The sequence below is a fragment of the Eretmochelys imbricata genome, chromosome 3 (assembly GCF_965152235.1).
Source record: "Eretmochelys imbricata isolate rEreImb1 chromosome 3, rEreImb1.hap1, whole genome shotgun sequence".
NCBI classification, from domain to species: Eukaryota; Metazoa; Chordata; order Testudines; family Cheloniidae; genus Eretmochelys; species Eretmochelys imbricata.
In genome coordinates, this window is record NC_135574.1 from 48734478 (window position 1) to 48761744 (window position 27267).

Here is a 27267-nt window from a genome sequence, read left to right on the forward strand (position 1 = left end):
ACCCATCATGGTGGCTTTAACTCTGTTGTCCAAGAATCCTCTTTCCCTTTGCCACATAAGTTCTAATTAGAAAATATATTCTTTCTGCTCATGCTGTTCACTGTACTATAGTATGAAAAAAGCTCAAGCTCTTTTTTTTATTAAGGAAAGATCATTTCTAGTACATGGAACATTTACCAAGTAAATTGTACAGAAGAGGTTTTATGATGTCTCCAGCTGTGCACATGATTGAGGGAGACCAAATCCTTTTATATTTTAGAAAACCATGGCATTTTTTTAGAATTGTGTTAAAAAGAAAGTATATTTAATCTACAGTTTAACATTGTCCAAAGAATCTTTAAAGAATAAGGTTCTCCAAGTCGTTTTTTGGGTGGTATTTTGCATATATTTACAGTTGATTATTTTGAAATATGTGCATCTGATTTTACTCTTTCATTCACTTGAGTCTAATTGAAAGATTTTTTATTAACTTAATGATAACAGAAAGAAGTGGGTTCTAAGAAACAAATATGATAGTATAAATAGATTATTCCTATGTTTATTTTAAAAAAATCTGCCATAAGTATTCAAGTGCCCAAGATAACTTTGGGATTTAAGGAACATAAAATAATCTATTATATCAGGTCATTTTTTATAAGAAACCTATTTCTTTGGGACTCTGTTATGAGTGAATATAAAAAATTCAACGATTCTAGAAAATAAGAATGTAGGAAATGTGGAGTCAGTAAATTTTGCAGATGATTCACCCTCAGAACTCGGACATTCCCTAGTAGTTTTATAAGGAAACAATAATTCTTCTGCATCAACATAAGCATAAAATAAATATGATTAAGAAAGCAAAGATTTGCAAGTGTACAAAACAAAAGTGATGCAATCTTTAGTGATTAATTCAGATTTAAGCATCAGAACTTTCCTACTGTGAACTTTAGTAGTTTTCTACTTTGAACCTTTGATAAATCTAGTAAGTGAGAAATCTATAGATCTTGTAACAAGGTGGTTTTGGCACAAGTTATACAGAGGAAACAAGAGCTGGTCTATAGGAAGGCAATTTTTGAGCAAAAGTGGTTGATACACAAGGAGGAAGCAATGAAGTTTCATACTGAAATCGTTCTACAGAGCAAGTCCAGGGCAGAAAAGGATGAGAAGCAGGGGACCCTGGAAGTGGAGGTGACTGCCTTAAAAAAGAAAAGACTGTGCCATGATGAAGGCATGTAGAAATTGCTATGGGTCTGGGCAAGGTTTTAGGGGGCGGATGTGTGTAACAGTCTCTGCCCCTTTAAGAGCTAGTGGGCAAAGAACCTTTGGAAGCAGGTATTTGGCCCTGGTAGAGGGTATTATCAGACCCAGCTGGGAAGGGCTCAGGTGATTCCTCTATAAGACTAGAAGAGCTTCAGAAAAGAGGTTGGCTTCTGTGGCATTCCCTTGAGCAGTGAGGAGAAAGGCAAAGGAACTTTGGGTCCTTGCAGCTTGCTTTGGTCAGGGGAGTAGCTTCATTCTGGTGTTACATTGTGAGCTCAAAGTCTGAAAACTGACTCCTTCAAAGTCAATATCAGGAATTGGGGATTTCCTGGGAAATCCAGATGAGAGAAACACACTTTTGTGTTCATTTTAATTATTTTTTTAAACATAATTTTGGTCCTCCCTTCTGGTTATCTAAAATATTTGGGTTACCCAATAGGTTTCCTGAGAAATTAACTTCAACAGATCTTTCTTCTACAATATGATCTACCAGTCGTCTTTCTGTAGTCTGATCTAGACAGTCTATGATTATTTTTGTGGGATTAGGGGGTGAAAAGAATAATCTTTTATGAGATCTATAGGTCTGTTGGCTTGTTTCCCCAACTCAGGAATGATTAAACAGTAGGCTTTTTCTTCAGGGAACCGCCTATTCTTCAAACACAAAGCTTGCAAAGTAACACAAAAATGAAGCTATTTCCCTGTCCATAGTAGAACTTTGTTTTTTTGACATAGAGTTTTCACTACTTTTGAATTGCTTGTACTTTAAAGTCCAGAACCTGCAACCTGTGTGCAGTCAGACTCCAGCACCACCTGCCTGGAGTCCTGCTGAAATTAATAGGGATCTATGTGGGTGCAGAGGTCTACCTACATGGAGGCTATTCCAGGATTGAGGCCTAATTCAGCTTTTGCCCACTTCATCAACATATTTCCATTAATTCTACTCTATTTCTACTTTCAAATGCATAACAGTACACCTTGGTTTTCTGTCAAAAGGCTCAAAACAAAAATTCCATTGCCTATATAGCAAGGGAGCTAATTTCTCAGAGATAGCAAAGGTGCAGCAACTGAATTAGGAGTAGTAACTGCCTTATTACCTAGTCATACTGCTCTGTGTGCCATGGTTGCCAAGGGAAACTGTGTAGGTGACCTTGAAGAAAGAGAGTTTTCTTACTATTTCCCAAGGTCTGTAAGAAGTCACAATAGACTCAGATGTCACATTTGTCAATAGATGACCCATTCTCCCCCCCCCCCATTAAGTCGAAGACTGCAAAATAGTAATTTAGTGCCACCTTTTTACCTAAAGGGTTATTTACATTTGTTTTGTTAATTTAAAAAACAACTATAATTCCAAAGAGAGTCTGATTAAAAATGCTAGGGAGATGATACAAATTCCCCCCTCCACAAGCTGAGATATCTCCCCAATATCTATTATGATAAGAATTAATGCACCTGTCTCATCTCCCATGAGATCATAACAAAAAGAAAATCACCCCCTAGTAATAGCTGAACTTGACTACAGAGAAAAAGTACATTAGAAGCAGAATAAGGGCAGGGTCGGCACATTAGTCAATGACTGGGGTGGGATGGAGGAGACAATAACAGAAAATGTGGAAATGGCAGAAGTGGTAACTGCCTCTTTTGTTTGTTTCACTAAAAAGTTCGTAGTGATCAGATGTTTAAAGGGCTGTAAGCAGTTATCTGGAGAAGATGAAATACACAAAAATGTATCAAGTAACTTCTTCCTTTGGATTTCCAGTGTATGTTTTGGTTCACTTTTTGTTGACTTCAAAGAAGGGGAGATAATGAAGGGGGAACTTGAACATGGATTTCGGGTGGGTTGGTGAACCAGGACAGAGATGCAGAATTTCTGAGTCTGGAAAAGGGCACTAAGAAAAGAGTAGGATGATGAAAAGAATGAGACATTGATACCAGCATTGGAGGAGGAGATCTCTTCAGAATGACCATAAATCTTTATATTCCTCAAAAAACACACAGATACACTACATTGATGGGAAATTTATAAGAACTAGAACAGAACTGAAAAAAATATTTATATGGATCTTTTAATTGTTTCCCTTTTCAGTAATAACACATGGTTGCCACTGTGAATGTGTGTAGACCATTTGTGCTTGTTAGTGTCTAATTAGCTTTACTTCTGCTAGGCTTGAGGATGGCCTATGTGTGAGTGAAGCCTATCTAACATTTTCTTAGTCCGCCTCTTGAGTTTCTGCACTCTACTAAAGTGTCTCAAATTCCTGTGACTATATCTAATTTACAAATTAAATGATGCCTTATGAAAGTGAATTAGCTGTTTTGTTTTATGCAAAGTTTTGTTTCATTGTAACTGGAATTTACATGCCTGCCTAAGTGGAAAACCCTCAACCCTGTGTACAAGAGATAACATTTATTAAACTTTTGTTTTAAACCTTTAAAAATATCCTTCCAAAATATTATTTAGCTTAGAAAATATTTGTTAAATTATTTTCTTAAAATAAATAGAAATCTGGAATTGGTATTTCTAGCAAAGTCAGAGCATAGTGTCTTTCATTTAAGTCATTTATGATTTTATTGTTCTGAATTGTGTTGGGCTAACTTGGACTGAATTTAAAAACAAAATACATAAAGTAGGGTGTAGTGCAGTACACTGATACAGTTCAAATTCTGTCTCAGGCTCATATGGTTTATCATGGCCAGATTTTGATAAAGAAACACTTGTACTTCGGAATTAGGGCTTTTAGAATGCTTTTATTTAACCACCTTGTGCTGTGGTTGATATTAGTCTTGTGATGGTAAAAGTTACTTGCTAGAGTAATTCCAAAGAACAGTAAATCTAGCTATGGTGGTTATTGTCCAGAAGTGTTTAAGATATTGTTTTATTTGGAACTCACGGTCTTCAGAGGATTTGTCACTCTGGGTATTCAGAAGTAGGTATTAGCTGTTAGCCTGTCTCAGACTTAGGAGTATTGGTATTGCCCTGCCTTTTCTCCTTTATCCCTCACCCTGCCCTTTGAATAATCTATTTTTGGGTGAGAGAATTTTGAAGTCTTCCCTCCCTGTGGGTGTATTTAAATTAGCTACTCCTCACCACCTTCATTCATTGTTTTCCTTAGTAATTTTGCATAATTAGCCAAATTAGCCACATTTTATATAGGAAAAGACAACTGAACATCATTGTACAGGATGGGAGATCACTTTTGGGTTAGTCCTACTGGGTTATCTTTTTATGTGTCATAAGAGGACCTATGCCATTACAAAAAAATATTGAAACATATTGTAGAAAAGCTCATATTCAGGTAACACAAGAGCTCTGAAAAACAATATAAGGCAATCTCATTACATTCTCAGCAATCTAGTCTCTATTTTAATTTTACACTAGATCCTCAGAAAATGCAAAATTCAGGTGCAATTTTATCATCAGAGGTCCTCCTGAAAGTGCAAGTGATAGCATAGTATTAAGCAGATGAGGCAGCCATTGTATGATCTAGATTAAATAAAATACAATCTGTGTTTTGTTAACAGAAGGAATGTTGGCCAGAACAGTCAGCTATCACAGCACATTTCAGATTCAAAATCCAAGTAACACACACATGACTTGACCTACAGTTTTTTTAGAAAAATCCAAATCAAGGGGTTTCATATTGTAATTGTATGACCTTACATTCTACTCTGCTGGCATCATCCCACTTCCCACTGAATCCATGTAATCTGTGACTCTCAGATGCATTGCAGACATACCTGGATTTCAGAACTGCTATTTACATTTTCCTTAGTGGTTTGCTCTCTATACAGCACTGATAGGCATCCCAGTTGTGACCCTTTTCATCCATGTGCTTTGAGATTTCCATGAGCTGTTTCTTATTGCAGTGGTTGGTCACAGGTTGCACCATTGCTTCTCCCAGATGGCGAGGAGATAAAAGATCTGCCATGACTCCAAGTGGCTGCTTGAGACATGATATATGGTTTCTGGAGTAATAGCACTCCAATGCTGATATATTTGCATCGAGGCGCAAATGGGGGAGGGGACATCGGGAGAGGGTACACAGGTAAATAGACAGGTGGGTCATGAATGCCAGCAAAGCTGTGTGGGATAGCAGTTGGAGGACTGCCAGAGTACTGTGTGGCAGCATTGCATGCACACAAAATTAGTGTGCCTTAATTCAATTTGCATTAAACTTAGTATACTTTGAAAGAGGTCTTCAGAATTCACACCAAATAGGGAGCTAGTGTGCTTTAAGGGTTTGCATCGTATGTATGGAGGCATTTTCAATCCTCACTAACTACTATTAACTAATTCCACCCCCCCACCTTCCCCTCCCCCACCCCCCCATGTACACAAGCCCTTGATTTGGCAAACCCATTCAAGTTTGATAAATCCATAAACTAAGGATTGGTTATTCATGGTTGTACTTTAAGATATTTCCTAGAAAATTAAATTTGGCTACAGAAATACAGATGGGAAGAAAGTGAATGTACAGGAGAATATTTCTGTACATTAGCAGCTAGAACAGTCCACTTAGCACAACTGATTCTACTCACTAGGTAATCTTCAATCATGGTATAATATAACAACACAATATTATTACCTGTAGACCATGCAGGAGCTTCAGTTGCAGTTGAGAGAAGGAGCAAAAACAATTTTTAAAACACCTGGTACCCAGGACATTGAAAAAACAGCTTGTGGTATCTGTATCTTTCTCTTAAATCATTGCAATTTTTGGCTATAAAATATAACCATCAAAGGTAAATTGGAAATGTTGGACAGACGAAAATTCCCCTTGATTTTTGGTGATGAAATTTGGTAACCTAATCTGTTACTGCTTATGTCTGTGTCATGTAAATACAGGGTTTGTTACTCTTTTCCTGCCATTATTTCTAGTTTATATTCTTCCTTTTAAGTGAAAATGACAGACGTATTTAGTAAAGATACAAATAAAAAGTACTTTTGAATTCACATCACAAAACTATCCTATAATATGGCTCAATTGACAATGACTGGTCAAGAGTCCTACAACTGCAATGGTAGTGATGTTGCTAATCTGGTGTACGTGTGTTGGTTAGGTATTTAGTCACTTGGGACCAGCTATTAGAGGGTGACACAGTCACCCACTAAGTCAGTGTATTACATACTCCTCCATTAGACGATCTTGTTCCACGCATCTGAGGGCCACAGATGTTCGTCCCATCTGGGGTGCCATTTTGTAATAACAGTGGTTGTATATACGTGGAGGCAACATAGTTGCCAATGAGGATTGAATGCAGAAAATTCAGAACCAAAATCACAGCCCTCTATAGTTTGAGCTAAAGAAGAACTTTTAGAAGTGGAGGCTGTATCTTTGCCAGGGTCATTCACTAGGGAGAAACAGGATTATGTGCAATAAAAGAGTGTATTATATTTGTATGAATTAGAATTACTCACAAGCAAAGGGTTTTTTGGACCTTATATTATACAATAAAAAGAAACTTCTATGGAATGAAAAGCATAATAGACTCTTAGTAATTACTGGCTTGTGATTGTTGTTCTGATGCATACTCAGACTATCCCATGGATCGTTTCATGTACATAGTTGGAATGAGAGTTTCAAAAAAACCATTGAAAACTATTCTACCTTGTTACTTAGTTGAATTTGTTTTTGATCTTTTGTTTTCCTGTGCATTGTTTTGAAATTTGAGTTTTAATTTTTCTGCAAGATTCTTTGTTTTTATTTAAGCTGGTACATTTTAAGCAGTAGATAGCTGAAATGACTAATGATGTCCATTAATTTGTGGAACTGTTTGTAGTTGATAGATCTAAATGAACCATTAATCACCTATTTTTGTTTTTAAGTCAGTCACCTATTTTTTTAATTATAACATACAAATCTGTCAAAAGCCTATTGTTTCCTTGCCAAAAGATGTCATTTTATTTGTAAGCTTAGAAAAATGGTTATGAATGTAACTTAAAATGCTTGTCTGAAAATTCAAGTCTGATCTTTGGCTTTGAATTGTATGTTTCTATTGTTCTACTGGAAGTAAATTACTAAATTGGAAGGCCAGTCAGACATTTCTGTGAAGGCTGTGATAGGACTTCAAGAAAATGTTTATTCGGCCTTCCTTCTGAATTATAATAAATATGCTGCATATATTCAGTGGTTAGTCTCATCCCCGTGAAATGTGTGTAAACGTGAATAATTATTTATGATAGCACATTATGAAAATTAATGTATAAACATTAGATTTGAGCAGATTGTCTTTGCTTGCATAAATTATCAAGGGGACTAGCTAGTCAAGTTTTTGATTAAATTATATTTTGGGTTAAACCCATCATTAGAATGAAATGGGTGCTATTATATTTTTCTTCCATCACTGACTATAAAAATTAGCTTCTGTAGAACTAATTACTATCTGTATTCCATTCTCATTGCTTTGAAATTATCAGTTCAAACATAGTTGCAGTAAGGCACAGTATGTGAATTTTAAGGCTTTTTATTTGAATCATTTTCATTTTGTATTGAGAAATTGACATGCTGATCACAAGCAATACCATGTGTTGTATGGCTACACTTAACTATCTGAGCACAAGAAAACTGAAAAGTTATTTTGAAACATTACTTGCATACCCCACAAAGGAAAATAGCATTTTAAGACACTTCGGTAAACGTTAATAATAAAAATGGTTTATTTGTGAGAAAGTACTGTTCCTTAAGAGCCTGATCCCTCAAGCCCTCCATTCACAGAACTACCAGTGAACTTAAATTAAACCCTACTTTTGCTGAATACTATTGTAAGTAATTTTTTAATGGAGTGGTAACACCAGTGCACCTTTAATTTAGTTGGAATAAATGGGCCCAAAGAGTAAGAGGTGTTAACATAACCTTCAAACTGTCCAGCATTAAACTGTTGAACAGGATTTGGTATGTAGACACCTCAGCCTGTTTAGAGCCATGGTAAAAGCACCTTAAACTATCTTTTATTAAAGATACAAAACAAAAGGAAAATAGTTAAGGATTTGAAAGATAAAGTATTGAATAAGACTTTCACTTTAACAACATTTTTCCTTTCCCTTTAGCTGTAAAGCGATTTTAGAAGGAAAACCTCCTGTTTGACATTCTTTTAGATGGTATTAAAGATGGTAATAACTGTCTTTTGGGGGGGGAAAAGAAGTTGAGATGGGCTGGGTCTGTTGTTGCTGTTGTTAAAGTCTGAGCCTGTTTCCTTGAAGAGAAAACAAGACAAACACACACAATAGGGGATTGAAAAGAATAGCAAGATAGAAAAGGAAGCTTCTGTTTCCATTGTTGATTTTCACTTGCAACATCACTTCTGGAAAAACACAGGCACAGCCTAGGTTTTATCAGCTGCTTCGAGACGTGGCAAACGTATACCAGTGTCTGGCTGTTTAGGGCATTGCATTTAGCTCCCTCTTTCTGGTCGTAGTCTTAAATAAGTGTAGCAAAACATTCAGTCTTGACCAGCTAAGCCATACTCTTATTAGACAGAATGAAAATGGAGAGGAATAGAAAAGACAAGAAATAGGATAGGGAAGGAAAAGAATACACTGTGTGTGTGTATGCATGTGTGACAGTCTCACATCCCAGATGGTGGTTGGGATACAGCTGGAGCCGGTAGAGGTTGCTGTGTTGTCTGGATCCCTCTCTCTGGCATGGTCTGGTTAGGGCATTTCTTGGGATTAGGATGAAGACAGTCCAGGGTCCCAGGAGATGGTGGGGGTGGCCACATGATGGTGAAGCTTGCTCATTCCCTTCCTTTTGTTTTTCAGTCAGATAACCTTTTCCCCAAAAATATCCTTTTAATAACCAAAAAAGGGAAGTGGTGGTGGACTAGCCCATCCCCTCATTTTATCTATGAATTAAGCCTAACTTCTGACACTCCAATTTTCATGAATTTCTGGTTCCACACTTTTCTTGTTTCGTGACCTCAACATAGTTCTTGAGTTATATCAATAGGCCTTTTTGTTTAGACTAATTCAGTTTTTGTCTCCTTTTGGGACCATTTACCATCAACATTTGTTGTTGTTGTTTGAGTGCTTGCTCATGATGATTCCATTCTAGGTGTGCGTGTGCCCACATATGCGGCCATCAGAGATTTTTGCCTTAGCGGTACCCGTTGGGCCGGCCGTGAAGCCCCCTGGAGTGCTGTGCTTATGCCGCAGTGTATCAGTGGCCTTCTCAGTTCCTTTTTATCACCTGTGATGGTCAGTCGGTGAGCCTCTCTTGCTTAGCAAGAGCGAGTGGTTGTATACCATTTGAGCTTCATGCCTTAAGGCCGTTGTATATAGTTGCTTTGCTAGTCTTAAATAGGTGTTAAGTAGTTGTTAAGTGTGAATTAGTTAGTAGTTAGGGTCCCAGCGGGACTTGGCCCTAGGCAGGACTTGCCCTGGTCTCCCAGGTTCAAGCCTTGCTCAGACTGTAGCAGGCTTGTGCCTGTGAGTGACCCCCACAGCAACTTCCTTAAGTGCCTGGGGGAGTCACACGTTAAGAAGTGGTGCTGGATCTGCAAAAACTTTCGGCCATGCACCCAGAAGGAGCGGGACATCCGCGTCAAGGCTCTCCTGATGGAGTCTGCCCTCTGCCCGACTTCCGAGCCATCTGGGCAGGTCACACCAAGTGCCTTGGCCTCTGTGCACAGCACATCACTGGCCCCCGATTCCTCCAGGCACTGTTTGTCATCACCGGTGCTGAAGAAGGCCAGGAAGCATTCCCCAGCACTGAACAAGAAGGCCCAAGGGTTATCTATGAAGGGACCTGGGCCAGCCCACCAGACTGCTCCAGAGCCACGCGATCGTGCTTCCACAGCTGGGGCGCCCAGCCCCCTTAAAGGTCCATCACCGACTCTTGGAAGAGGTATGGGACCCACACGCCTGCCTGCACCTTCATCATCCCAGGCTCCCGCAGCGCAGAGAGAGCACAGGTCTCCACCTTCTGCAGTGATGACACAAGTGCGGAAGGACCTGGCTAACGCTCCCCAAGAGGTCTAGCCTGCCATTAAGACCCTGTAGGGGACAGGAGAACAATGCCGGTCGCCAGACAGAAGGCGTCGCTCTTCGCTGCTGCATTGGGGATCCTGGGGTAGATCCCAATCATGTCGCCGGTCACCTAAACAAGCTTCTAGATCCCCACAGTGCTATTCTCTGGCATGGGTCCGACGCTACCCTTACTATTCCTGGCACCACTCACTTTCTCAACAGTCGTCCTCTAAGTGTCGGTCCTGATCACCGGCACGGTGGGACCGTATCAGTACTGCTTTCCTCGCTACAGTTACTGTTCAGTTACAACCTGACAATGATCACTGGTAGCCACAACCAGCAAACTGAGGTGTTCACAGCTCCTTCCTGGTTGCCGAAACGGGGTTCCTCCGATATAGAAGGCCAGTTCAGCCCGTCGCCACAGTTTCACTGGCGTGACTGGGCACTAGAGCCCACTCCCTCGTCTGCAGCACCGCAATGGCAGCATGACCAGTGGCCAGCGCAGTGGCATGAGGCGTACCAGTTGTGACGATGCTTCCTCCACAACACTGTTTAGTGGCTGCGATGGAACATCGGGTAGCGGACCCACTGGCACCGGACCCGGTACCGGAAGCCTGTTCAGAGGTAGGGGTGGAGGAAGCCTCTTTCTCTGACGGTGGTCAAGACCCCAGCACCCCCACCGGCAGTCCAGTCTTCCTCGTCGTCCCCAGATGAGGCAATGGCGGGACCTTCCAGAGCTAGCTTGCCAGATGACTTTAGGGAGCATCAAGCCCACCTCCTCGACTCCCAAAAACAAGGACACTAAGAAACCTGATTTATTTGGGAGAAAGATTTATTTTACTGCCAGCCTCCAATTTTGGATGGCGAATCATCAGGCTGGGTTGTACAATTTTAATCTCTTGGACAGTCTCAAAATGTTCCAGGAATCCCTTCCTCAGGGTTTGGCCAAAGAGTTTGGCACTCTGGTAGAGGAGGACATGACAGCGGCCAGATGATCCCTGAAAATGGCATGGGACACTGCGGATTTGGCTGCAAGGGTGGTCTCATTGGCAGTGGCTTTGCGATGTAGTTCCTGACTCCAGACTGCAGGCCTCTCCCAGGAGATGCAGGCCTCGATCCAGGACCTCCCCTTTGATGGAGTTGGTCTGTTCTTGGATCAAATGGATGCCAGGCTGCACGGGTTGAAGGACAGCAGGGCTACCCTTCACTCATTGGGCATGCAGACACCACAGTCAGACAGGAAGCCCTTCAGACCACAGCCTCATCAGGGACCTACGAGGAGAAGGGATACTCATTTTAGTCATTGTCGCCCTTCTTCCTCGTGTTCACCAGCCTAGCCCAGCCCAGCCTGGGGCAGTCAAACACCCAGGGGGCCAGAAGTGATCATTTTGAGGGTGCGCCCGAGAGTGACACCCCAGTCAGTCAACTGGATCCCACACGCCCTTTCTTCAACTGCCTTTTCTCCTACTGCTTGGCCTGGTCGCGGGTTACATCGGACCGCTGGGTCCCGGACATAGTGGCTTGGGACTATACCCTGCAGTTCTTGGCTGCCCCTCATTCCCATCCCTCCATTTTCTCGTCTGTGCCCGCAAGGGGTGGGTGGGGATACCAGCGAAAGGATGACACCCAGGCCTAAGAATAGCAAGCTACACTTTATTAAGGAAGAACTTACGCTCCAATCTGTGCAGGGAGTCCCTAAGGCACGCGGAGGGGCTGCAGGGGACTCTGGCCATTTGGGACAGCTGACCAGGCACGATTCTGCCGGTGGGGAGTCTGCTGCGGTGTTATATTCTCCTTGCTTATCTCGAGGTTACATGGGGTCGACGGCTGGTTACATCCATTACATTCATGATTTATGCTTGTTATATAAACTGACTTGTTTACAGGCAAAAATATGCTGAACTATGCTAAACTATATCTTGGTAGGATCTGTCGGACAAAGTTCATTGAACCGCCTGCATCCTCCACTTACATTCAATCACATATGCGGTCCGCCACTTAGCTCCTCGCCAATCTTCCGCAACCTTGACCCTACACCGTCCCTCTTCAGGAACCCTTCTCATGAGTAACTCCTCGTTCAGGAGGTAGAGAAACTCCTGGGCTTGGGGGCTGTGGAGGACTTTCCTCAGGACATGGAAGAAAGAGAATTCTCCTCTCACTGCTTCCTAATCCTGAAGGCTAAATGGGGCCTCGGGCCCATCCTGGACTTGTGGGGCCTCAACAAGTCTCTCAAGAAATTGAAGTTTCACATGGTCTCCCTGGCCTCCATCATCACTTCCCTGGATCCAGGGGATTGGTACATCACTCTCGACTTGAAGGACACTTTCATATCTCCATATTCCCGGGCCACAGGCGCTTCCTTCATTTCATAGTGGCCAGGTGTCGCTTCCAGTTCACGGTGTTACCCTTTGGCCTGTCCTCAACCCCCAGGGTTTTCACAAAATGCGTGGCGCTGGTAGTGGCTTACCTCAAGTGTTGGGGGGGGGGGGGGGTCCAGATCTTCCCGTATCTCAGCGACTGGCTCATCAAGGGAAGGTCCTACAGAGCCTCGACCTGGTGCAATCTGTCTGCAATGATCTGGGCCTGTTAATAAACACAGAAGAGTCCAGGTTAACACCGGTCTAATGCACAGAGTTTATCAGAGCAGTTCTCGACTCCCTGCGAGCCAGGGCCTTCCTTCCGGAAGCGTGCTTCCAGGCCATGTCGTACTTGATTGCCCACGTGAAGAGCAATCCGCTTACCACAGTCCACGTGTGCCTGCGACTGATGGGCCACATGGACACGTGCACATACGTGGTCAAGCATGTCCATCTACGATCTCTGCAGGCATGGGTGGCCTCAGTCTATATGCCCAGCAGGCACGCCCTGGACCGAGTGGTCACAGTGCCAAGCTGCATCCTCTTGTCCTTGGACTGGTGGCTGGATCCGCAGGAGGTTCCCTTCATGACCCCATCTCTATCTCTTACCCTGGTTTCGGATGTGTCAGACTTGGACTGGGGAGCCCATCTGAGCGAGCTCAACACCCAGGGCCATTGGCTTCACAGTGATTTGGCCTTCATATCAACGTCAGGGAGATCAAAGCGGTTCGCCTGGCCTGAAGAGCAGGGTGATGCAGGTCCTGACGGACAATACAGTTGCTATGTACTACATCAGCAGGTAGGGTGGAGACAGGCCATCGGACCTTTGTCAGGAAGCGCTCAGCCTCTGGGATTTTTGGGCACTACATGTCATTTCTGTGGTAGCTGCCCACCTTCCTGGAGCCAAGAACATTCTGGCAGATCCCCTCAGCAGGACCTTCTCGTCTCGCCATGAATGGTCGCTCCATCCAGATGTGGTCAGTCTGATCTTTCACAGGTGGGGGGACTCCCCAGGTGGACCTTTTTGTGTCCAGACAGAACAGGAAGTGCCAAGTGTTCTGTTCTCTGCAGAGCAGAGACAAGGGCTTCCTGTTGGACTCCTTTCTAATTCCATGGTTGGGAGCGCTGATGTATGCCTTCCTGCTAGGGCTGCCAATCCACAGAGTCCTGCTCAAGGTAAAGCAAGACAAAGCAATGATCATCCTCATAGCCCCGCCGTGGCTTCGTCAACACTGGCTCAGCATACTGCTGAGTCTTTTGGCAGCCACCCCGCAGCAGCTGACTCTTCAGCCGGATCTGCTGTCACAGAATCACGGCAACCTGCTGCACCCAAAGCTGGAGTCACTGCACTTAACGGCTTGGCTGAGCATGGCCTGAGTGCAGACAAATGAGGGTGATCTGCTGGTGTCCAGCAGGTCGTGCTGGGCAACAGAAAACTATCCTTTAGGGCTACATATTTGGCAAAGTGGAAGCAGTTCACGTGTTGGGCCATGGGCCAACGTGTTCATCTGGATGTGGCTCCACTGCAGGACATACTGGACTATCTGCTGCACCTTAAGCTCCAGGGTCTGTCACTGTCTTTGATCAAGGTACACCTAGTGGCCATTTTGACGTTCCACCCTCCACTACAAGGCAGGTCGGTCTTCGCCCATTCCATAATGGGACATTTCCTGAAGGTTTTGGAGCACCTTTACCCGCATGTCCAAGACCCAGTCCCCCCTTGGGACCTGCATCTTGTGCTGTCCAGACTCATGGGTCCCCACTTCGAACCCTTGGCTTCCTGTTCCCTTCTGTTTCTCTCCTGGAAGGTCGCCTTCTTGCTCGCTATAACTTTGGCCTGTAGGGTGTCTAAAATCAGGGTGTTCACTTCGGAGCCGCCCTATATGGTCTTCTATAGGGACATGGTCGTACCCGGCCTTTGTGCTCTGTCATCTCCCAGTTCCACACTGGTCAAGATATTTACTTACAAGTCCTTTGTACAAAGCCTCATGTGACGGATGAAGAGTGCAGGCTACGTACTCTGGACGTCAGATGGGTGCTCGCCTTCTACGTTGATAGAACAAAGCTGTTCCATAAGTCCTGGATCACGGCCTGCATCCGCGACTGCTATGAGCTGGCAAATGTGCCCCCGCCGGCCATCGTGATGGCTCATTCGACTAGGGCACAGGCATCATCAGCAGGCTTCCTGGTGCAGGTGCCAATCCAAGAGATCTGTCAGGCCGTGAGCTGGTCGTCCATCCACACATTCGCGTTGCACTATGAACTGACCCAGCAGGCTCTAGTTAAGTTTTCCAGAATTTGGCTTCTTCCGGTTCCTGATCTCAGCCATAACCCGGAAGAGCTGAGTTGGTGATGCTTGCCATAGGTGTCATCTGCATGTTGCTGGCATTTAAGTCTGCATTGCTTGATATCTCCGAGTAACTTCATTTAGGTATTGAACAGGATAGGGGAGAATTAGATCCTTGTGGGACTGTGGAGGTGAAAGCTCTGAAGGAGAAGACTCATAGTGCCCATCACTACCATCTGGGTGTGTTCTGAGAGGTATGATTAAAGACAACTGTGAATAATCCTGCTAACTGCTGCTTTGTCACAGAGGAAGGATGACATGATTCCAGGATTGACTGCATAGAGGCCCAGCAATGAATATAGAAGTATGTCCCTGGTCCATGGTTCAGAGGAAATCTGGCAGTGTCACCAGCATCATCACTGTTCCATGTCCTGATCTGAAACTCACTGGAAGAGGTTCAGGATATTAGCAGTATGTAGTTGGAATTGGAGGCCACCTTTTGTGACTTTATTTAGGAATGCGAGATTAGACACTGTGGAATAGGTCAAGAGGTCAGTTGCATTGAACAGTGGTTGGAGTGGAGCTTTTATTTAACAATAAATATAGAATTAACACCACATATTCCCTCCCATCACTGAAACTATTTTGCTTCTATATTGTATGTATGAGCACTGTTGCAATCCTAATTATGATGATGATTATCATCATAATGCAGAGGCTACAGAGCAGCTGGTACTGTTTCTGGTTATCTTGTGTGTGTGTGTGTCTCCTGGCTTTTATTGCTATTGGGAGGTAAGAAGGAGCAAATGTAACTCTATACAGAGCTCTATACAGAGCTCCATACAGTGCTTGGTGGGAGTGTCCTGTCCTTTGTTGTTGCTGGAGGCAAAAAGACCAAGGAATCTGAGTAAGTCTTTAGTTAATAGATTTTTATAGGAAAATTTAATTGGAAAAATTTTGAATTAATGTTGTGAGGAAAGACGGATTGAAGTCATTTCATAAGTTTGTTCCTTTGTACTTTACATTCACTGACCAAATGGTTTTACACAGTATTGATACAGCATGCACACTTTAAACTCTTGCTTTGATTGTACTGTATAATGTTTATCAGTTGTATGGGAAAGCAGGTGAACATATAATGCCAACATCTGCAGTTATAGTAAATAGTATTTTTTAGAAAGTATGAAAGGGATATAAACCCTCATACTTCAGAACTTAAACCAATCTCTGACTGAAAATAAGCTTCTTCCATGGGTAGGTTATTTCATGATTTCCTTCTTCAGAGTTTCTTGCATCTTCGTCTGAAGCATCTGGAACTGGCCTCTGTCAGATACCAAAGTGGGTGGAACTCTAGTCTGCTCTGGCAATTCCTGTATTTCACTGTCAACTTGTTTCAACACTTCTGCCCACCTAGAATATATGTAATTATTTCTGAAATCTTTCCATTAAGTTATATACTTAATGTAGGTTATCTGTATTCAAATATATTTTTAAATTAGAGCAAGCCATTAATTTATTTGTATGATATGTAATCTTTTTGAACTGAACTAGATAACTCAGCCATCCTATTAAATTAGCGTATGCATTATTTGACAGGTAGAAAAAAATCATCATGTTGAATGGATAGCACAGTCTTTTTAACATAAACTAATGGATTGTTAGTTAATTGGTGTCTCCAAAATTAGCTATGTTCATTTGGTCTGTGACTACTGCTGCTGGTTTTTAATCTTTTTCAGGGTAATCTGTAATTTTAATGAGTATTGTTTCTTCTTAATATGTTAGGATTTTATGTTTTACTTTTTTCTTCTTGTCACAAAAATCAAGATATATTTAGTTTCAGAGTTTTTTTAAAAAATCGAAAGCCTCACACTTTAATTTTGGAACCATTTTACTTGTAAGGATATATTTTTTAAATTTTAGAAAAAAATACTTCCTGACCTTGTAGACCCTGAGGTCTTTTCTGGTTTAGCTGCAAAGTAAAGGATACTAATGAGAATGTCTTTGGGACATAATTATGTAGATTTAAAGGAGTGATGTAGTTTTAATTATGCCCTGTAGCTAATGTAGATGCATATTAAACTCAGTCATGCTTCTGTGTATTCCCCTCTGAAACTTTTCTTTTCCCAGGGCTTAAATTACTAGTCAGCTCATTGGTGCACCCTAAAGTTATGTAAGCTAGCTCTATACTGCCACCGAATGTGCTTAAACTACTAATTTTTAACCATTTACAATTTTATATTTTGACAAAATGACCTAAGAGTCTGTATTATTCTTTCATTACATTTATACAGAGAATATTAAATTCTAGTTCTTTTAAAAACAAGGGTAACTTCTGTGAAATCTGTTGTAATCCTTGATCTGCTTACTTAAACCCAGATTAAAATTAAATAACCAAAATATGAAATTATATCTATTTTCATTATTTTTCTTTATGGTTTGGATGCAGCTTTACCTTTGGTATAGTTGTCCTGAATAAAAAAATAACCCAGAAAAGACCTTTGAGACTATCACGTGATTCAGATGTTATAGTATTGGCAAATTAATATTAAACGATCACAGCAACAGATTGTAGTTCTGGTAAAAATGAGACTTTCATTCTAAGCCTACTTTCCCTTTTCAGTTGTTCTTAACTTTGTCACGTAAATTTCTTTGAAACTGAAATTTTTCGTGCTTGTTCTCAGTGCAGAAGTATGAAGATTCTTTTTCCTACAGATTTTGTGTGTGTGTATGTATGAGAGACAGCAAAATTCTCAGCTTTTTTTTAATTAAATGTGAAAAATATACGTTCTGATTTCAGTTTTGGCACTTGGGAGCTGTTACCTGTTGGTGCAAGTTGAATCAGGGAAGTTGCTCTGACTTACATTGTAGGCAACTTCAGCACTTGGCAGCTCTTAGGTTTAGGGGGAAAGAGCAGTGGGGTAAAGCCACCTTAATCCCCCCTTCAGAGGTGCATTGAGTGCAGTTCTGGCATATCTGAAGAATAAGCCCTAACATTTTGATGTTTGTTTTTAATTATACTGGATACCATACAATATAAAGATCGCAATTTTAATAGTTGGGAGCCTAAAATTAGGCACCAAAATCCATATTTAATAAGATAAGTGGCCAAAATCATGAATATTGTTTGAGCCAGATTCTGATCTCTGGTCACTCTGATGTAGGTCCTCCACTAAAGGAAATCAAAGTCAATGGAGTTCTTCCAGATTTACAGCAGTAAAGCTAACTAAGATCTGACCCTATGTAAAATTAATCTGGTTTTATTTTCAGTGAACATATATTCCTCTGTCCATATCATACTGTTTTTTATTTTGTTTTGTTGCTTGTATAAAATAGACTACTAACACCAGAGCCTTAATTTCCCCAAATTCCCATTTCAGTCTTGCACCATTAGTCAGACTTACATTTTATTTTCATTGCTGAAAGATTGCAAGCATGTAAGAGCTAGCTAGTTTATTAGCCTATCACAGCAGCAGTGAGCTATTAAGTCAATGACATCTTTAAGAAAAGTAATAGAAAGATTTGTCTGCAAGAATGCTAAGTCTCCATGTTAACCTAATGTGAAGTAGCTGAATATCACTTTGGGCTTTTCTACACTTAAAATGTTGCAGCAGTGCAGCTGCACCACTGTAGCGCTTCAGTGAAGACGCTACCTACACTGACGGTGGACGTATGTACTCCATCTCCCCGAGAGGTGGTAGCTATGTCAGTGGAAGAAGATCTCCTGTCAACATAGTGCTGTCTACACCAGGACTTAGTTCTGTATAACTGTGTCACTCGGGTTTGGATTTTCCACACCCTGAGTGACATAATTATACCGATCGATGTAAGTTGTTAGTGTAGACAAAGCCATACTCAGTAGTCTTCAAAGTACTGTTTTGAATAGTTTTGTAGTAAAGCAATTGTGACTGTGCCCGAATTTCAAATAAAAAAAGATAAATATAGGTTTAAAAATACAAATCCTTTGGACCTACATTTCTTAATTTATATTGCCTCAAATTTTGAAACAGAAAAGATTGTTTTTATACTTTATTGTACTTTCACACGAATACTATACTAATCTCATTGATGTCATTTGCAAGAATATTAAAAAGTAGACATGGTGAAATGTGCAATTGCTCTTTAAATTATTTTATTAAGTGTGTGTTTCGAATTGAATCATTTAGCATATCTTTAGTCTAAATTATTTTAAAGAATAAAGTAGAGTCCACAGGGGTTTTTTTATTTCATTTTGTTTTTCTGTTTAATAGACATAAAAACATATCAGTTTTTCTTGTCCTGCATAATAGAGCTATACCAGCTAGGAAATGAAGGCTATATTTCATACTCAACAATTCACAGGAACAACTTATTGTATCAAAATGCGCAGTCTGGTGACATACTATGCAGAATGTTATGTAAAATAGGAAGCCATTTCTTCCATCAAAATTTGTGACTTTCTACCATGTCTCTGGAACATATCTAATCTCATGAGTAGAGACAGACAATTATTTTGTATAATTATTCGTGTGTTATGCAAAATTTATATTTCAGAAGATTGAATTGAATAAATTGATCGGGGAAAGCTAGATTATTGTGATCCAGTATTTCAGCATTAGAGGAACAGTTATTTTTGAAATAATGTTGTGTAGTCTCTGCTGATTTCATGTTGACAATGCTTAGTGAATTATTTTACTAAGAAAATAAATGTTATCTGTAAATATACTATCTCCGAAATTTTAAAAACCATTTGTGACATTTCATATTTAAAAGCTTGTGGTGGGAGAAAAGGACATTCCTTCCCCTCCAACACACCTTCCCCCACTACCCAGGGAGCCCAGGTTAGTCATCTTTCTGCATGGGAGAAAAACTCCAATATATAGCTTCCTCAGACAGGGATTAATGGGATTGCAAGTTGGCTTCGCTATCATCTAAGTAGTTGAGATGCATGTGTTACATAGTTGCCTCACAAGCAAATCTGATTATTGAACAGCCTGCCCCAACCCACTAGGGCGTGATTTGCTGTGATTGTTAAAAAAAGTTTCTTGGAAATGATCTGAGAATCCCTAGGATTTCCTTAAAAACTGTTCAGAAGTAGCAGTGGGAAACTAACTTTCCTTTGTTTAGCTTTCTGAACTTTCTATTTTCAAAAATTAGCAGCATGATCCTTTTCAGATGTCCGAGGCTGAGGAGCAGTGCTTATTCTCGCTGCTCGATAGAATTGGCAGGCTTGGGAGATTTGGGTAATGTATACATTTAACTGTGGAAAAATATTTTTTGTTTAAAAAGTGTGTGTGGCAGGGTGGTCTAGGTCTGGAGGTCTCCTACTGGAGGCCTCGCAGCCCTGCGTCACTCTGCCCCAGAATAGAACAGCAGGCAGCCTAGAGTGGCTGCAGAGGAGCAGCTGGAACAACCAGATAGGAGCCAGAAGGACCAGATAAAAGGCAAGCAGCAGAGCAGAGTCTTCAGTTGCTGTGTGGAGCTTGGGAAAGGAGGACCGGGTGCCTGGCTAGCTAGACAAGCTGCAGGACCACGGACAGCTCATTGCAGAGAGTGCACCGGGTAGAACTGAGTCCAGGGAAGGCTGCCAAAGACTGGGTGCCTGGCTGACTGGATAGAATAGCAGCAGGACCATGCAAAGGTCAGTGCAGACAGGCTGAGCCACGGGGACTGAGCACAGAACCTGGCCAGACCAGACAAGGGTACTGAGATGGGCTCTGCTGGTCTGGTTGCAGACTAAGCCCAGGGAAGGCTGCTGGAAAGGACACCAGCTGAGGGTTCCGAGATGGACCCCGGCTGGGTGGTTGAAGAAGGCAGTGTCTCTGGGAAGAAGCCTCAGAACTACGACCCCATACCAGAGCCGTGATAAGAACTTGGGACAGTATACCCCAGAAAGGAGGACAGCGTATGCGACTCGGCCGGACAGCTGAGTTCCTGAGGACCCGCCGAGAGAACCATCGGCCAGGGGACACTCATGAGAGGTGGGTGCCCCACCCTTTTATAGAGAGAGACTGATATCTAGATCAATTTAGAACAGTGGTTCTCAACATTTTCATTATGGGGTCCTAATGTTACAACAGAAAATAAAATTGGATCTTTCTCAGTTTTAGCACCGTATCTTTCAGACAAAGAGAGAATGGATGGTCTCAAACACACACACCCCCCTCCATTTCCCACACCAGAATAGTTCGTAAGAGTCCATGCATTAAAGAACTTCCTTATGTTTCTCTGTTGGCCTTTTGCCTCTCTGTCCCCATCACCACAGTATCTGACTGCTACATAATCTTTAATATATTTATCCTCACAACACCCCATGAGGTGGTACTGTTATCTCCATTTTACAGAGGGGGAATTGAGGCACACAAGTCTGTGGCAAAAATAGTCTCCAAGTCCTAGACTAGTGCCTTAACCACTGAACAATCCTTCCTCTCTGTTTCTAGGTACTCTAGTCATCCTTGAAATTAGTTTCTTCAGATGGAAGAGCTAGAATAATAGATTTTATAAATGGAAAATACAGTCTCCCTGCCAATACAGATTATGTGAAAATCTGATAAGTGGGGGGACAAGGTTGGGAACACTGGCAGAGCAGATGAAGTGGAGGGGCAACATGAAACTTGATAAGGAAAGATAAATAGGAAGAGAGAAAGTTATGCAGAGCTTCAAAAATAATGTTAAACTTTAATTTGATAAGATACTCCTTTGAGCAGTTGCATATGCCCATTACACTCTGTGTGTGTGTGTGTGTGTGTGTGTGTGCGTCATGCATCAGTGCTACAGAGCTTTTCCTAGCAGTACTCATAGATGTGGCCATGCCTGTACCCTGGTGTACCTTGTGTTCTGAGCAGAGGGTATAAAGGGGCAGAGCTGCCCCATCCTTCCTTCAGTTGCTTCCTTCCTTGCTGTCCATGGTTGGAGGATGCTTGTCGGCTCGTTCCTTCTGGGAATATACTGCAATAGATAGTTGTTTGTAATAGTTAGTGGTACTTGTTTTTTGTTTCCATGGATCCTCTTTTCTATTTTTTTCTCTCTTTCTTTATCCTATGTTGTTCTAGCTGTTGATAGTCAGTGGACTCTGGGCTATGCCTGGTACTTGGGTAGCCTATGACGATGTTGCCTGGCTTCAAGCCCTGCTCCAGGTGTCACAAGCACTCTTGCTGCTTGAAGTGCTTGGGTAAAGGTCATGTCAGGTACAACTATCAGATTTGCAGGGCTTCAAAATGAGAACTGAAAAGGAAGGAGAAGAGCATCTTGGGTACATCCTCCTGGAGGCCACCGTTCATCCAGCATTGGAACTGCCTCTGTCAGATAGAGGGAGTTACTCGACCACTCCATCCAGAGGTGCTTCCCCTCATGAAGATAGTCCTTAAAGAGGCAAAAATGCTCCAAGCACCCTGATCTTTTGAAGCCTAAGAAGAGGGTGGCTTCCATGTTGTCAGAGTCCTCAGTATGTGATTCCTCAGCCGCAGAAGCAAGCTATTCCGCTACTGAAAGTCATTGTGCCCTTTGGCCCTCCATCCCCCAGTTCCAGCTTCTAGTGGCTCTCTCAGAGCACACGTTGACTCTGATTCCTGTGCCAGGACCATCAAAGCTGCTGCTTCCTGAGCACAGGCAGTGGAGCCATTGCTCCTGTTCACAGAGGGGTAAAAGCCCATTTTGGTACTAACCACCCTGGAGGCCTACACAGCCTCACCAATCGTGCAGACTGACAGTGCTCTGCCAGGGCTGTTGAACATGGTACACACATTGAGGCTTCTGCATTGCAGTCTGTTATAGCGCCAGTGACTTGCAGTCTGGTACCACTTTCATCAATCCCAATTCCAGCTCCGAGACCAATGATAACTATTCCAGCACAGTGCACAGACCCCGATGTTGCCACTGGTACTGCAGGCCTATCATAGATCATGTCAGTGCCATCTGGTATGACGCCATCCTGGCCTTCAGAGTACTCAGTCTCCTGTGTCTCCCACTTTAGGGAATACAGGGTATCCGTAAGGGATTGTTTCCACTTCCATAGGACTTGCCCTGACAAGAGTAGATGAAAGGAATGGAGTGCCTAGTCTAAGAACACTTGGCCTCCATCACTGTACCAGCTCCATCATTGGCTCTACAGATACTGGGGGGGATTTCTCAGTGTCTAGATCCTCATTCCTGGTGCGCAACAAAAATTGACCTTGAGAAAGAAGGGAAGTCTCCTTCCCTGGTACCGACAGACGGTTGGTGGTTTGTACCAGGAAACTGCTATATTATGGAAACATATCCCCAAGCACCATATTGACAGGCTGCTCTATGTTGGTACTGAGACAAGTCCATTTTGTCACCCACACGGACAGTAAATTTCATAGGATCAAGGCTGGACTTGATCTTGGAGCTTTCCTTCCAGCAGAAAGGTTTAACGCAACGTGCAGCATGATTGCTTGCATTACTCACAAGCCCTGAACTACGATGTGTTGATGCCTGTCCTTCTTGGGCCATATGACCACATGTACCTACATGACACCTTTCACCAGCCTCCACTTGCAGTGCCTACAAGCTAGGCTCCACTTGACCTACGACCTGACCTGGGACCACATTGACTCAGGAATGTCAATTTTGCTTGGTGGTTCAACCCAAAAAGGGTCATGCTGGGGACTCCCTTTAGCCCTCCCATACAGACGGCCACCATTTTGACGGATGCCTCCCTTACAGGATGAGGCACTCATTTGGATTTCCACATAGCTCAAAGTACATGGACACCACAGGAAGCCAGACTCCATATAAACTTACTGGAACTCAGAGCAGTCTGCCTAGCCTGCAAGGCCTTCCTTCCCCTCATATGCTCTTTCCACGTGCGAATCCTATTGGATAATATCACCATGGTGGTATAGATAAACAAACAGGGAGGAATGAGATTTCATCCCCTGTGTTTGGAGGCAGTCAGACTGTAGAACTATTCCATCAGAAATCAGGTTACCATATAGGCATCATACCTCCTGGGCACTCAGAACTCCCTAGCAGACAGACGAAGCAGAGGTCTCTCTACAGACCACTAATGGGAAATATACAACACAGTTCTGACCACCATCTTTACTCAGTGGGGTACTCCCCTATGGGACCGCTTTGCATCCCAGACTAACAGCTTCCAGGGATCTTGCTGTTGACAGCTATATCCACATCTCAGAGTAATGACACTGGAAATGGAAAAGGCCAGTTAGGTTACTTAGTCCACCCAGGTACCAGTACAGAGTTATTCCCTGCAGTATGTTTTCTGGTTTTAAATGTCACAAATGATGAGTCTTTAGTCTTGGGAGACTATTTTAGTCGAATAGATCTTTTCATTAGTATATATCTGCTTGTTTGAACACTGAAAAGGAGCATTAAGTCATAAGGGACAAGGACCTCTTGGAAAACCTATCAGTTTTAAGTTTGGCAATATGTACCACTGAGCTGCATTGCTCTTCTGTGCCATCTGCCAATGCGGGAATTCTTACAGGGAGCAGGCGGTGGATACAACATAAGCTTTCATAACTAAGCACACAGTTAGCTAGCACTACTCTTTATGAATTGTCTTCTTTTAAAGATGAAAAGTAATTTAGCCATCTTGTTGATCCAAACCAAGCCCTCTTAACAGACATATTGGCAGTTCAGATATGATGGCATTGCAGTTTTGATTCTAGATCTTGGACATGTCCATCCAGATATAATACAATTATGATGAATTTCAAGAAAAATTACCCAAAAGACATTGAGCGATATTGTATTTTAGTTGAATACATTAAAGTTGCTAATAGCCACAAAGCAGATTGAAAGAGAGCAATGTATCTTAAAAATAATAGATTTGTTTGATTGTTTTAAGCAATTTTTAGTGACTTATCTAAAATCGGGTCTCCAACATGTTTTAAAGTTATGGTCCTTACCATTTTGGTATCAGTGACACTTTAGTGCAGTGATCATTATTTTAAAAAGTCAACCATTCCCTCTCCTAATTGTTACCTAGGACGCAGATTTAAATGGTATGTTTACTGATATATTTCATGATAAGCTTATAGTTAAGTTTTATAAAGCTGTTACTTGCAATGGGATTTATCTTTTTAGAGAATCTCATGGTTAAATGGAGCTATGATATGAGTACAACTTTACAGGATTATTACTAGAATGCTAGATGCCATATCAGCTGAATTCAGTGGAGTTACTCCAGTTTTACCCTAGTGTAACTGAAGAGCAAAATTTAGCCCAAGGTTTCTTTGTGCCATTATCGTGGATAGGACTTGTTATTTTGATGAAGTAACATCTTTTCATGACACTATAAGATTCTGGGCTTACAAGCACAGAGAAATTGGAGAGGTGGTAGATTTTCATAGTTCAGTCTTTCAGCGTAGAAACTATCTGGCTAACCTCTCTAGAAAAGGAGCAATTCATCAACTGTTCAAGATGGTGACGGGGATGTGTCACTTGATGATTACCTGTTCTGTTCATTCCCTCTGAGACAACTTGGCATTGGCCACTGTCGGAAGACAGGATACCAGGCTAGATGGACCTTTGGACTGACCCAGTATGGTTGTTCTTATGTCTCTCTCACCAGCAGAAGTTGCTTCAATAAAAGCTATTACTTCACCCACCTTGTCTATCTAGAATTAAATCTTTTAGAAAGTCTCAGACTTTTTATAGCTTTTGGTAGGGAATTTAAGGAATGAAGAACTCCAGTTACTGTAAGACTAAGTAACCTCTTTCTTCTTGAAATTATTCCCCTCCTCTCTCTCTGCCCCCCGCCACACACACACACACTCTTCTTGGAAGCTTTTTTCCTACTATGTATGTGATAAATTGCCTCTCAAGAGAAATTGACTACTACAATGTAATCGATGTGTTTATAATTATTTTGGTCATTTTTTAAAGTCACCCATGGGCTGGGTCTTCTTGATCTCTTGCCTCTCCTCCAACTAGGCCTTGATAATATTTCATCAAGAGGACAGCACAAACCTACCACGCAGGCCTGGCCAGCTGCTCTGTTTAAATTGTGTGCACTCCATTTTGTGGTATAAGTTCAAACATTCAGAATGCTTTGTCTCTTGACCCTGAAACTAAGGAGTCTTAAACACAATAGTGGATCTTGAGTCCAGAATGTTAATCTCTGTCCTACATCTTTGACCCAAGGCCCTAGATTAACATGCCCTAGACCTGTTGTCCATGTCTGATAATACATAAACTAAAAATAAAATGGTCCTCATGCCCTGAAGCTAGCATAAACAAGTAGGATGAGATGTGCTGGGGAAAAGAGCCAATACTTCTCCTAGTGAACTATAATTCTACAACTATAAATAGTTAATATTATTGTGTAGATTCTGCTGGGCTATCTGTAATTGAGTTGACCTTGATTAACCAGAAATACAGAAAATGGACGATGGATTGCTTCTTTCTAAGTCCAAAGGGAAGTCCATCCATTCCTCCTGTCTCATCTCTTTTGCTCTCTCCTCCACTCTCCAACCCCCCCGTTTCCCTCGAAGCCACAAACTGGAAAGAAGTACAGAATCTGTAGTAACAGGATGGATATGATGTGATCCATATTATAGCAAGTGAATCATATACACTTTTGAAATACATAGAAAATAACGTTGGGCAAGAGAAGAGAAGTAGACAACACAGAAGAGGAAGACAATGCTGAAAAACAAGGTAGACAAGTGAGCATCACTTTCACTACCTAAAACACAAAAAAGGAGATATGGGGGCAATAGCAAGTTTTACTTGTAAATTAAGATTGGGTTGTACTTGTAAATTCAATTAATCTGATTTTAAAGGTATTTGTATTCTAGTCGGATGTTAAATGTGAGCAAAAGCACTAACTGATCCCACGTCCAAAAGAAAATGGACTCACAAGATGTGCCTATAATCCTTCTGATCACTTTTCTTCTATGTAGCCATTTCACCCACTTTTTATTTGTCTTTATCTTCTCAGGGTGTACATTCTTGGGGTAAGGCCCATGGCTTTTTATATTTGGGAAAGTACCTTGTACGTTGTGGGTGCCACATAAAGCGAAAATCACAGAAGAGTTAATTCAGGAAGAGGTGGGAGCAGAATTGTCACCACTAACAGAAGTAAGGTGTTGAGCAGATAGAAGTGTATGAGGGGACAATATTTCAAGATGAATAGGCCGAGAGATTTAATAAAGGTGGCGAGTTGGAGAGTTAGTTCAGAAATGGAAACAAAATAATGAAATCAAAACAAGGCAGCAAAGTCAGACAGTTCAATCACCATGGAGTTTGAAGATTTCTAAGATAAGTCTAGGAGAATGAAGATAGCAGTAGAGACAGCCAGGCATCAAAGTCAGAGAGGAAGGTGGAAGCAGCTCCAAGAGAATGTTAGATGACAGCTACCTCTGAAGGAGAGCAGAGAATAGCTGGACTATGTGCAATTCAGAGTTAGAAAAGAGGAGATTCCAAAGACAAGGGCTGAAACAGAAGCAGAGTCAAAA

The 27267-nt window shown here is 41.9% G+C and overlaps 1 protein-coding gene across 4 annotated transcripts in view; it reads left to right on the top strand.

Moving 5' to 3' along the window:
• PRIM2 (DNA primase subunit 2) overlaps positions 1–27267 on the top strand; it is a 310312-nt gene that overhangs the window by 217171 nt on the left and 65874 nt on the right. The gene's annotated exons all lie outside the window — the stretch shown is intronic.